We start from the raw sequence: 14,407 nt of genomic DNA on the forward strand, positions 1-14,407 counted from the left end.
TCACATCTGCAGATCAAGGTAACGCGCAATCCAATTGCGCATGCGCTGTGCTTTCCATTCCATACACTTCTCAATGGCATCAGCAGTTTATGGTAATAAGGAGAGATAAGGCCAAATCAACAGCAAGATTTCACCGGCATTGTGTTTCTTTAAGGCTTTTACAACGCTAATTTTGTTTTTTCCTCTCCTCAAAAAAAGACTGCTATCCCAGTAGGAGGGAAAAGATCCCTTCTTGGTGCCTACGCTCGTCGGGCATTATGGGTAAAAAGGCGCCTATTTGTGATGGAGTGGTCGGGACTGACGTCAGCAGGCAAGCGCGGGACGTCCCATGGAATGGCTTAGCGTGGGCCGCTGAGTCACGTGATTTAATGCAAAACTGGAGGGGTGCATTTTGGTGCGAAAAGGATCCATCTTTTGTCGGGCTACCTGTAATAAATACCCACCTAAGAAGGGAGTGAATGCTCGTGGTAGGGACCGATTCCAGCCTGATTGTGTGGAGTTTGCATATTCACCCTGTTTCGGCGTGGGTTTCCTCCCACAGTCCGAAAGTGTGTGGATAGGCGGATTGGCCATGTTAAATTTACCATGTTTAATTGCCCAGTGCCCAGGAATGTTCAGGCTAGATGGGTTAGTCATGGGAAATGCAGAGTATCAGAGATTAGGGTAGGGGCTCTGGGTGGGGTACGTTTAGGAGGGTCGGTGTGCACGCGATGGGCGAAATGATCTGCTAGGGATTCTATGATTCTACTGGAACAGGAGAACAAGTGGACGTTTGATGTCCAGTGATGAACAGAAAAGCATCTTGTAAAAACTCTACAATTTGGTTATCATATGCTTTGATATCGTACAATGAGTTTGGGTTCAAGACAATGATGGAGAAGGCAAAGTTAAAAGCTATCTCTAGATTTAGGTTTCAATGTAGTATTATTTATTATATACTAAACTAAGTACTGCTGTACATGGTAATCATAGATCCAACAGACTTTGAATATTAGATATAGACTAATGTTTAATTTAATTTATTTATTGTCATGTACTTAAGTATAGTGCAAAACTTTGTTTATGAGTGGTACAAGTAAGTGAGGACATACAGATCATAGAGTAAAAAAGATTTGAGCCATAAAGGTTATGTCATGTGGCATGTGAGATAGGCAAGATCAACATTAGCAAGGTCAGCATTATTTGAAGTCAGACAATCTGTTCATCAGTCGAATAACAACTGGGAAGAAGCTGTTCCTGAACCTTCTGGTGTGTGTGTTCAAGCTTCTGTATTTTCTGTCTGGTGGAACAGGTTGGAGGAGGGTATTATTGGAGTGTGTTGGGTCTTTGATGTTGGTAGTCTTTCCATGGCAATGAGCTATGTAAATGGAGGTTGTGATTGACTTCCATGAGGGTCTGGGTTGTTTCTTACAGTCCTGCTTAGAGCAGTTGCCATATCAGGGTATTATGCACCTGGTAACCTCTTCCTCGTGTGCTGTCCAGTCTGTAATTCTAGACTCCACCCACATGCTGCTCTTTCTACTCTGATGCGAAAATCTGTAATATCATTGCACAGTTGCTCCAAGGTCCTGAAGCCCTTGCATAACAGTAATAGATAACTAATAAGGTTGCCAGCTGTGTTCTGTAAAGGTTACATCATATGACATCCTGTTGCCTACTCTTCATCCATTCAGTTCCCTCTGCCTACCTCCGAGTTCTAATGCCTTTATAACTATTAGACAAAGTTTTTTCAAAATAATAGTGACAATTGTTCTTGATGCCCCTATGATTTGTCTCATAACAGCAACTTGAATATCAAGCATTCGTTTATGTAGATTCCAGGACAATCTGGAGGATTATGCTGATTAGCAAAGTGAGTAATCAGAATCACGGAATTATTATATCACAGAAGAAGGCCATTTAATCTAATTTCTCTTCGATGAACAAATTATCTATTGCTATATCCCTGTTTTTTTTCCCCAAAGATCTGCATTTTTTTCAGGTTAAAATCCAATTCCCTCTTAAATACATTATTGAACCTGCTTCCACCACTCAACCTATATATGATCAGATCCCAGTCACCCACTACATTATGTCTACTTTGCTTTGTTTCCAAATACTCTACGAATAGCACTTATTTTTCTATATACTGTATCCAGACTGCTCGTGATTTTGAATACTTCGATTACATCTCTTGCCAAACCTCTCAGAACTTCTCCAATCTACCTATTTAATTGAAGTTCTTTTCATTCCTGGAATCATTCTCATGATTCCTTTCTCCAACCTTGATCATCATTTATTCTTGATCATTAGTAAAGTAATGGAAGTTGTCATCAATAGTACTATCAAGCAACTCCTGCTCAACCATAACCTGCTCATTGTCCAGTTTGGGTTCCACCACTGTCATTTAGTGTCTGACCTCATTACAGCAAAATATCAGCAAAAGAGTTGAATTCCATAGGTGAGGTGATAGTGACAGCCCTTGACAAATGGTATAGAATTCAGTACACCAATGATTGCAACAAGATACAGCACCATTTGCAACTCCTTAGATACTCAAGCAGTCTTAGTAAAAATGCAGCAAGACCTAGACAATATCCAGGCTTAGGCTGAAAAGTGGTAAGTAACATTCATGTCACACAAATGCCAAATAATTAGTATTTTCAATGAGGGACAATCTATACAACCAATCTAGTTAATCAATGGCATTGACTTTACTGAATCCCCACCCATCAACATTCTGGGGGTTATTGTCAACCAGAAACTCATTGGACTCGCCATAAACATCCAGTGGCTACAAGAACAGGAGAACTGTAGTAAGTAACTCATCTCCTGATTCCCAAAAGCTTGTCCACCATTTATAAGGCAGAAGATAGGATTGTGATGGAATAGTCCCACTTGCCTGGATGAGTACAATTCCAAGAACACTCAAAAAGCTTGACACCATCCAGGACAAAGCAACTAGCTTGATTGCCACCACATCCACAAACATCCACTCCTTCTACCATCAACACTCAATAGCAGCAGTGTGTACCATTTACAAGGTGAGCTGCAAAATTCACCAAGGCACCTTAAACCTTCCAAATCCACACCCAGTTCTGCCTGGAAGGACTGGGACAGCAGATACATGGAAAGTTACCATCAATGACAAGTTCTCCTTCAAGCCACTCATCATCCTGACTTGGAAATATGTTACCTTTCCTTCATTGTCATTAGATCAAAATCCTAGAACTCCTCCCTAACAGTGTAGTTGATGTATCTATAGCATATGCAACAGTTCAAGAAGACAGGTCACTACCACCTTCATAAGGGCAACTAGGGACAAGTAATAAATGCTGCCTACACAGTGATCCCCAAATGCCACGAGTGAATTTTAAGATAGTCTCTTTAATGTCTTCTTGCCTTTTATAAAGTGTGACACCAAGATCTAAATTAAGAGCAGAAGACATTCAGCACCTTCAGCAACTCCCTGTTTTCCTACATTATACTCTAATCTGCCAGATTTCTGTCCACTCTCAACTTATTTATATCTGTCTGCATCCCCACGTCCTCGTCACAACAACATTTCCTAGCTTTCTTAGTATCTTCTGCAAGTCTAGCTATCATGCCTGTGCTCCCCTCATTTAATTGATATGTTATCAAAACTGAAGCCTCAGTACAGACTTCTATAGGATTCCACATGTTACATTCTGCCAATCAGTAGAAGATCCATTTATACGTTCTATTTTCTGCCAGCCAATCTTCCATCCATGCTAATATGTTAGCCCCGACTCCATGAGATTCTACTTTGCACAGAAATGTTTTGTTATGAATATGTGTGTGTACTGTACCTTTAAGAGAGTTAAAAGCTAGCAGAACTACCTGACAGCACCAAGTGTTCTGAATAAGATACAATGTAACATGGGCCAGCAGCTGGTTGCCTGGAGACAAAAACAAATTTGAATTAGGCCAATGAGTTTCAATTGTATCCCAAAAAACCCAAACTCCAATCAAGTTTCAATTTAGTATATTGACAACAGTAAAAGCGAATGACACAATCTGATGCGCCCATAGGTCTTAACGAGTTTTGAGAAGATTTGTAATTCAGATTGAGGTTCTGGATGTAGGTTTGCTCGTGAGCTGGAAGGTTCTTTCCAGACATTTCGTCACCCTACTAGGTAACCTCTTCAGTGGCCCTCCAGGCGAAGCACTCTACACAATTCCTGCTTTCTATTTATATGTTTGGATTTCTTTGGGTTAGTGATGTCATTTCCTGTTCTTTTTCTCAGGAGGTGGGAGATGGGGTCTAACTCGATGTGTTTGTTGATGGATTTCTGGTAGGAATGCCATGCTTCTAGGAATTCTTGCACATGTCTCTGTTTGGCTTGTCCTAAGATGGATATTTTGTCCCAGTCAAAATGGTGTCCTTCCTTATCTGTATGTAAGGATAGTAGTGAGAGAGGGTCATGTCGTTTTGTAGCTAGTTGGTGTTCATGTATCCTGGTGGCTAGTTTTCTGCCTGTTCGTCCAATATAATGTTTGTTACAGTTCTTGCACGGTATTTTGTAAATGACATTAGTTTTGCTTGTTGTCTGTATCGGGTCTTTCAAGTTCATTAGCTGCTGTTTTAGTGTGTTGGTGGGTTCGTGGGCTCCCATGGTGCCAAGGGGTCTGAGTATACCGATTTCTCAGCAACAAACCCAAACAAGCAGACAAAACACATCCAGAAACCCTAGCCACTCTCCCCTACATCAAAGACATCTCGGAAGTGATTGCCAGACTACTCAGACCCCTTGGCATCATGGTAGCCCACGAACCCACCAACACGCTAAAACAGCAGCTAATGAATTTGAAAGACCCTATACAGAAAACAAGGGAAAATAATGTAATTTACAAAATACAGTGCAAGAACTGTAACAAACACTACATTGGACAAACAGACAGAAAACTAGCCACCAGGATACATGAACACCAACTAGCCACAAAGCGACATGCCCCTCTCTCATTAGTATCCTTACATACAGATGAGGAAGGACACAACTTTGGCTGGGACAACACATCCATCTTAGGACAAGCCAAACGCATGAGAATTCCTAGAAGCGTGGCATTCCAACCGGAACTCTATCAACAAACACATCGAGTTAGACCCCATCTACCACCCCCTGAGAAAAAGAACAGGAAATGACATCACCAACCCAAAGAAATCCAAACATATAAATAGAAAGCAGGAATCATGTTCAGTGCTTCGCCTGGAGGGCCACTGAAGATGTTACCTAGTAGGGTGATGAAACGTCTGGAAATGAACCTTCCAGCGCAGTGAGCAAACCTACATCCAGAACAATCCGATGCTTTGGGGGCATAAGACTGAGAAAAATTGAACAATTGGGGGAGGACTGCCAAAAGACCAACAGATGTAAGTTGCTAGTCGGAACCCTCTGAGAGGTACCTGTCTATGGAAGGAGTTTGCATCGAGAAAAATGTCAACACTGACCTAGAGAGCAAATCTGCAGAGGAAGACAAAGAGAAGATTTGACGACTGGCTGGTTTTGATATTTGAATTTTTTGGTAAATCTTACTTGAGGGGGTTTTATCGGACTAGTATTATAGAAGGGAATGTAAAAGATAGGTTAGAGGAAGGAGTTATAAATAGTTGTTAGTTAATTAATCTCTGTTATAATTTAAGAAATAAAGTTGTTAATTTCTACTTTAAATAGTGACCTTTGGAATAGTTCTTGGCCTCTTGAATTTTCACAGATTAGTGTACAGTAAATCTTTTCAGTGTTACTGGTTTAAATTAGTTGGGGGGGGGGTTTACCCCATGTCATAACAGTTTGGGGGCTCATCCGAAACTTGAAAGGTTTGAGGGGCTTTTGTCAGTGATTTGAACAGTTTGGGTCTTGGATTTGTGATTTGAACTGGTTTAGACAGATTTGAATAGATTTCAGGGTATGAAAAATCCCAGCGGATTTAAATACTTGTAGGTTAATGTCCTAGATCTTTAAATAAAACATAGTTGAGGCAATTTGTCTACTATAGGTGACTTGTGGTTGATTAAATTAAAAGTGAGAGAAATGGCTCTGAAGATTGCTAAAGAGGTCCTCGGATTTGAAGATGATTTTCAAATTTGCGAAGAAAGTTTAGAAGGAAAGAAAAAAACTAAACTTTTAGAATTAGCAAAGAAATTAGATTTGGGCTTAACCAAGGAAAAAGTAAAGCTGAAATTGTAAGAGAATTAGTCAAACACTTAGGTGTGTTAGAGAAACAGATAAGTGCAGGATGGAGAGTAAAAGAGACGATAGTGATATATATAAATATGTCAAAGCTCTGCCACATTTTGATGAGAACAATGTTGATGCCTTCTTTATTTCATTTGAAAAATTGGTTATGCAGATGGAGTGGTCTGAGGATTTATGAGTAATGTAAGTTTAGACTAAACTGGTAGGCAGAGCTAGTGAGTTATTTGCAGTGCTGTCATATGAGGGGTCAAGAGATTATGAAGAGGTTAAACAGGCTATTTTAAATGGTTATGAATTGGCACCTGAAGCATATGGACAGCAGGTTTAGAAACTCAAAGAAGGAACCAGGTCAGACTTATGTTGAATTTGAAAGAATTAAACATAGTCATTTTGATAGATGGGTGTGTGCTTTGAAAATAGCTAGAATCTTTGAGGCTCTACAAGAGCATATTCTGCTGGAGAAGTTTAAAAACTCATTTCCAGAGATGGTAAGAGTTCACATGGAGGAACAGAAAGTCCAGGATGTGAGCAGGGCAGCAAAATTAGCAGGTGAATACATGTTGTTGCATAAGACAAGCTTCCAACCAAAATTTCGTCCCATGAGGAATAGAAATTGGGAGACTGGGAGATCTTACACTCCAAAACCAAGAGTAGAGAGCTGGTAAGAATTTAGCACAGGTTAAAAAGGGAAGCTCAAGATGGTGGAAAGGAGGTGAAAGGCCTCAGGTGTTTCCACTGTGGTAAAGTGGGACATGTAAAGTCATAGTGCTGGGTTAAAGAAAGGCACTGTAGGAAAAGATGTGGTAAAAGCAGCTGTCAGTGGATTAGTGAATGTGGTAAAGGAGACCCCAAGAAGAGCCAAGGAGCTGCAGGAGAGTGCACAGCCTAGGCTGGGACTGGGTATGGAGTTAGTACCTGATCTCTACAAAATATTTGCCTGTGTGGGTAAAGTTTACTCAGAAAGAACAGGGAGAGATACTGGATCTAATCAATTGCTAATAGAAAGGATGAGCAAATATGTGCTCTTTCTGATCTGTTACCCAAGAGTGTGGTAATTTATGGGATAGGTGGACAGAAATTTAGCATTCCCCTATGTAAGATCAGGTTGGAGTGCCAACTTAAGACTGGGGAAGTTACAGTGGGAGTGATTGACAGAGTGTCAGTTCCAGGAATTCAGTTTGTTCTTGGGAATGATGTCGCAGGATCCAAGGTGGGAGTGACACCCCTTGTGGAGAAGCCGAAGGAAGACCAAGAAACTGAAGAGTTAAAACAGAAATATCCTGGTATTTTCCCAGACTGTGTGGTAACTAGATCCCACTATCTTAAGTCACAGCACGGAGCAAAAAGTAAAGAGAAAGGTGAAGGAGTTGAGGTTCAGTTAGTGGATACCCTGTTTGACGTAATGGTGCAGGAAAAACCTGAACAGGCAGAGGGTCAAACAGAACTGTTTACCCCTGAAAAACTAAGAGACTTGTGATAGCAAGATAAGACGATAAAAGATATATATGTGGATGCATACTCTGAAAAGGAAGCAGAGAATATTCTGTAGGGCTATTATCTGAAAGGTAGAATCCTAAGGCGAAAATAGAGACCACGGCAGGTTAGTGCAGAGGAGAAATGGGCAAATTGCACCAGATTGTGTTGTTGGTAGCATACAGACAGGGGATGTTATGGATAGCACATGAACTACCTGTAGGAGGTCACCTAGGGATACAAAAGACTTAGGTTAAAGTACAAAACCATTTTTATTGGCCTGCAATGCACAAGGATGTGGTTAACGTTCGCCACACATATCATACATGCCAAATGCTAGGTAAACCACTGGCGGCAATAAAACCAGCACCTTTATTGCCAATTCCTGCATTTGAAGAACTTCTCACACGGGTTATAACTGATTGTGTAGGTCCCTTCCTGAGAACTAAAAGTGGGAACCAGTACTTGTTAACTATACTGGATGTGTCAACTAGATTTCCGGAGGCAATTCCATCGCAGAGTATCAAGGCAAAAAGGATAGTAGAGGAGTTGGTAGCTTTCTTTACACGGTATGGGCTACCCAGAGAGACTAAGGGTCAATTATTACTGCTAGGCTTTTTAGGAAGGTTATGGATAGCTTGGGTATGCAGCACTTTAAATCCAGTGCGTATCATCCTGAATCCCAGAGAGCTTTAGAAAGGTGGCATCAGACCTTGAAGACCACGTTGAGTGCATACTGTCAGGATTACTGAATGATCAGGTTAAAGGTATCCCATTCATATTGTTTGCCATTAGAGATGCCTCAAATAAATCTATTCAGTTCACTCCCTTTGAGTTAATATTCGGGCATGAAGTGAGAAGCCCTTTGAAATTAATTAAAGAAAAATTGACAGGACCAAAGTCTGAGATCTCATACTTAGATTATGCATCAGAGGTAAGGGAGAGACTAAATCAAGTAGATGACTAGCTAAACAGCACATAAAAAGGGCACAGTGTAGAATGAAGCAGGTGGCAGATAAAAGCTCTGAGACTCGGATGTTTTCCCGAGGGGATGATGTGTTAGTACTGTTACCAGTGGTAGGAGATCCCTTTGAAGATCTGGACCCCTCAGTTTGGGGGGTGGGGTGGGGGGGGCGTCTCTCTGTTTCGTAATTGGTTAATAAGCACTCACAATCGGTCTGGTTCTTTAAGACTTCATTCTTTATTTTTTCATACGGCCAGGTACAAAGCATCTGGAAACACAGAGGTTGTATACATCCGTATTCCTCGGAGGAGCTGCACACATGGCTTAAAACAAAGACATTTTTATACTTTTCTTAAAGAAAGGTACAGGCTATGATCACATAGTACATTCAGACAATTACCAATCAATATATAACATTCCTTTATTTGACAGTTACTTGGTCCAATGATATTTCCTGGGAACCAACTTTGTTTTCCAATCCTCAAGCCATCCTATCTCACTAACAGACCCATTGCACCTGCATTTGAAGGTCAGTTAGGATGGTCAGTAATGTCTTATCTAGTCTAGTTATTTCTATGCTGTAAAGAAAGCATTGTCTGCTAATCTCTTGAAGCAGACTGTGGTTAGTCAATTATGCAGCTATAGCAGAATTGAACGCCATTTTATGCAGCTTTTAGCAGAATTGTCAATTTGCAGCCTAGAAGCCATTTTGTCATAGTATTTGCATTGAGAAGCCATTTTATTGCCACCTAAGTTATTAAGAGCATGTGTTGAGTGGTTGTTCCTGACAACAACTAGTTACCTCAGGTTTCAGAGCTTCACCTTCAAAGCCAGGTTTAGTGGTCACTATCAAATTGAGGCAAAGTTGAGTCGATGAAATATCTAGCAGGTCAGGCAGCATCCAAGGAACAGGAGAATCGACGTTTCAAGCATAAGCCCTTCTTCAGGAAGGCTTATGCCCGAAACGTCGATTCTCCTGCTCCTTGGATGCTGCCTGACCTGCTGCGCTTTTCCAGAAACACATTTTCAGCTCTGATCTCCAGCATCTGCAGTCCTTACTTTCTCCTCGGTGAAATATCTAGTAAAGATGCCAGATACTTTTTTAAAATCTATCCGGTATGTCATGTTAACATGTTGAAACCATATTATACTAGAGAGAAAGAACTGGAGAAACAGGTGTTAGTCACTACCCTGCAGAGTGAGGAATCAAATCCAGATGATGTGGATTTTGATGTGCCTCAAAATAGATTAAAAAATGAAGTCCTTGAGAAGTGAGATAGGTTAGTAAGCTATCTGTCTCAGGAGCACAGAATACAGTTGAAAGATTTGTTACTGCAGTATAAGGACATATGTAAAAATCAGATGGGGAGGACTGTTGTACATGAAGTAGACGTATGCAATACTGCTCCAATAAACCAATACCCCTATCGGTTTAATCCTTTCAAAGCCAGATGGGTCCAGATGGAGGTGGAGGAGGACATGCTTCCTGATCAAGGGCTCCTGACCGAAACGTCAATTTTCCTGCTCCTCTGATGCTGCCTGACCTGCTGTGCTTTTCCAGCACCACTCTAATCTTGACTCTATATCAGTTTAATGTAACACCCTTTGGAATGAAGAACACACCTGCCACATTCCAAAGACTCATGAACAGAGTTGTGGCTGGATTAACAAACTGTGCTGTCTATTTGGACGATGTAGTGATCTTTAATAAGTCTTGGAAAGATCACAGTTGGCAGAGCTCTTTGAACGACCACGAGAAGTAAAACTGGTGATAAACCTAAATAAAACTGAATTCGCGAAAGTAGAGGTGACGTTCTTCGGACATAATATTGGCCATGGAAGGTTGACCCAATGGAATGCAAAGACAAAGACTGTTGAGGAATTTCCATGACCAACTTCGAAGAAAGAGGTGCTTCAGTTCTTTGGGCACAGCAAATTCTATTGGAAGTTTATTCCAAAATTCAGCAGCATAGTAGCACCGTTAACCGATTTACTGAAGAAGAACACAAAGTTATGATGGACAGAACCATGCCAGGAGGCATTCAACCATTTGAAAGCCATATTAGCCACCAAACTAGATTTTGCTACACCAAGCTTCTCAATATCTTTGAAAGTCGCCATCGATGCTAGTGACATAGGAGTTGGAGCTGTACTCCTACAGGAAGATGAGGATGGGATTGGACTGCCAATTGGTTACTCTTCAAAGAAGATCAACATCCACATGAGGAAATACTACACGATCAAAAAAGAACAATTGAGTTTGGTACTGGCCACACAACATTTTACTGTGTATGTCATGAACAATGTGTCGGAGATGGTGGTGTACACGGATCACAATCCTACATTCTTAGAACACTTTAAAGACAAGAAAATGAGACTATTTCATTGGAGTCTTATGTTACAGACTTTTAATTTTAAAATCATACATGTTGTGGGTCGTAAAAATGTAATCGCAGATGCTGTTATCGCTGATTTAACTGATAAAATTTAGATGAGATTTGTAGTTATTTAATGTTTTATATACACATACAGTTAGGTGGGAAGAAGTTATAGTGAACTTAGATTAAAGTTATCAGTATGTTAGGATAATGTGTTAAAAGAATTGAGAAAAAAACAAGCTATCTTTTCATTATGGTGGTTCATTTTTTCTTAATAGGAGAGGTGTTATGAAGATGTGGGTGTACTGTACCTTTAAGAAAGATAAAAGCTAGCAGCACCAAGTGCTCTGAATAAGATACAATGTAACATGTGGACCAGCAGCTAGGGTAGTTGGTTGCCTGGAGACAAAAACAAATTTGAATTAGGCCAATCAGTTTCAATTATACCTAAAAAAAAAACCCAAACCCCAATCAAACTTGAATTTAGTATATTGACAATATTAAAAACCAATGACACATCTGATGCTTTGGGGGTATAAGACCAAGAAAAATTGAACAGTTGGGGGAGAACTGCCAAAAGACCAACAGATGTAGGCGTCTAGTCAGAACTCTCTGAGAGGTACCTGTGGAAAAGGAGTTTGCACAGAGAAAAACATCAACACCGACCTGGAGGGAAAATCTACAGAGGAAGATATAAAGAGAAGATTCGCCCGCTGGCTAGTTTTGAAATTTGAATTTTTTGGTAAATCTTACTTGAGGGTTTTTATCAAACTAGTATTATAGAAGGAAAAGTAAAAGATAGTTTAGAGGAAGGAGTTGTAAATAGGTGATAGTTAATTGTTCGCTATTATACTTTAAGAAATAAAGTTGTTAATTTTTACTTTAAAAGTGACCTTTGGAATAGTTCTTGGCCTCTTGACTTTTCATAGATTACTGACCGGTAAATCTTTTCAGTGTTGCTGGTTTAAATTAGCGGGGGGGGTTGGTTACCCCATGTCGTAACAGTTTTTATGTGGCACCTTGTCAAATTCCTTCTGGAAATGTGAGTACATTGCATCTAGCTTTTTACAATTCCTGAATTCATGAATTGAATTCAATTACTTCATCTGCTGTGATGGGATCTGAACATGTCCGGAGCATTTACCTAGGCTTCTTCAGTATGTTATATCTATAGGCTCCCCTTTATTCACAGCTTATGTTGCTCCTTCAAAGAACTTCAGTAAATTAATGAAACATGATTTCTCTTTCACAAGTCTCTTCCTGATTACCTTGTGTTTTCAAAGTATCCAGCTGTATACTCATAAATGATTAATTCTAACAGCTTCTCCATGATGGATGTCAAGTTAACTAGCTGAAAGTTTTATGTTTCTTCCTCCCTTCTTTAACAGAACGGTTATATTTGCTATTTTCCTGTCCTATAGGAATTTTCCTGATTCTAAGGAAATTTGGAAAATTAATACCAATGCATCTACTACCTCATTAGCCACCTCTTTTAAGACCCTAGAACTCCAGTCACTGGTTGGGACAATGAGGGTATGCGCACAGCGCGAGAAAGCTGAACAAGTCTGTGTGATGTCCACCAATAGGTGGCAATAGAGTGGGAGAGCAGCTGGAGCAGTCAAATGGACTTGCTGGTACAAGATAGTGTTAATGAGAAGGGATAGAGACAGACAACTGAATTTCTAAGTTTAACATAACTCAGACAGTCATTCAATGTATATGTTTATCCTAATTTCCCCTTCCTGTCTGTAATGTCCTGATGCCAGTGGAGTAAAGAATCCCTACTTCATGATCTTTGGGCCAAATGTGTGTTCAAACGTCCTGTTTTACAAGAAAGAAGTTAATTAGAAACGGATATTTATCAGCTCGCAACTATATCGGTTTGCTCACTACCTAGTGATTTGTAATTTCAGCAAGTTCCTCTCTCTCTTCCACCTCCTCATTTACTGGAATGTTTATTTCTCCTCATTAGTGAAGACATCCAAATATATCTTCATTTTCTTTTCCACTTCCATATGATTTAGTGTTAACACCTCATTCTCTCACTGTCTAAAACTCATTTCACTTACAGTTTCCCTTTTTAAATACCTGTATAAATTCTTGCTGTTGTTGTATTTCTGGTTGTCTACCCCTCACATTCTAATTTCTTTCTTCTGATTAATCTTATATTCATTATCTGCTATTCTTTGTATTCTGATCAATCATCAAACCTGCTACTTATCTTTGTGCAAGTATATACTTTTTTCTTGATGCTTTCCTACTGTAGTTGGCCATTGATGGTAGTGGGTCCTCCCCTTAGAATTTTTCTTTGTAGCAGGAATATTTTGAGTGTTCTGAAACATTTCCTTAAATATCTGTCACGGCTTCTTTGTTAATCCGTCTCCTAACTTCATATCCAAGTTTATTTCATCTAGCTCAGTTTTTCTGCCTACATAGTTGCCCTTATTTAAAATGAACTGCTAGCACACTTCTTTCTTTCAACCAGAATGTAAATTTCAATCATATTGTAGCCACTGCTACTTAGGAGTGCCTTTACTCTGAAATAATTAATTAATCCTTCCATATTACATAATACAATGTTTAGTATAAACTGCTATCTGATTGAACATACCGCTCTCAAAAGCATTGTATATATTTTCAATCCTGGCCACCAATAGCGATCTGATTTTTCTAGTTTATATATATATATATATATATTATAATCATCCATGATTATTGCCTCCATCTAAACCTATTCTGCACCCTCATTTTCTGAACAATGGTCATACATAACTATTGCACCAATGCTATCCTTGATTAATAGTGAGACCCATGGTTTGCAATACTACTGCCAAGCCAGTGTCCTATACAAACAGTTAATCTAAATTCCTTATTTTTGTACTCTGTCCCCTTACTTGTAAAGCCTGTGATGCTGCATACTCTTTTTTTTTAACCATGTTCTTAACCCATCATACACCTATGTCCCTCTGTTCCTTCACCTCTGTCAGGATTGAATCCTTTATACTACGTTATCTTGCAGCATTCTTCCTATGAAATCATATTTCTTCATACTTACTTACTTACATTTACAGTGTGGAAACAGGCCCTTCGGCCCAACAAGTCCACACCGACCCGCCGAAGCGCAACCCACCCATACCCCTACATCCACCCCTTTAACCTAACACTACGGGCAATTTAGCATGGCCAATTCACCTGACCCGCACATCTTTGGACTGTGGGAGGAAACCGGAGCACCCGGAGGAAACCCACGCAGACACGGGGAGAATGTGCAAACTCCACACAGTCAGTCGCCTGAGTCGGGAATTGAACCCGGGTCTACAGGCGCTGTGAGGCAGCAGTGCTAACCACTGGGCCACCGTGCCGCCCACATATTTCTCTGAATTTCATCCGCCACTTGT

General features: G+C 40.1%; 1 long non-coding RNA gene across 1 annotated transcript; it reads left to right on the forward strand.

Annotated features, from left to right (window-relative positions):
- The first annotated feature begins 305 nt into the window (after positions 1-305).
- Positions 306-10,113, forward strand: LOC122550080. Its single transcript, XR_006311739.1, has 3 exons — positions 306-467; positions 8,889-8,993; positions 10,079-10,113. It is a non-coding gene; the product is annotated as an uncharacterized LOC122550080 (long non-coding RNA).
- Positions 10,114-14,407: the final 4,294 nt, after the last annotated feature.

This window comes from Chiloscyllium plagiosum, chromosome 5 (genome assembly GCF_004010195.1).
Source record: "Chiloscyllium plagiosum isolate BGI_BamShark_2017 chromosome 5, ASM401019v2, whole genome shotgun sequence".
Classification (NCBI taxonomy): domain Eukaryota; kingdom Metazoa; phylum Chordata; class Chondrichthyes; order Orectolobiformes; family Hemiscylliidae; genus Chiloscyllium; species Chiloscyllium plagiosum.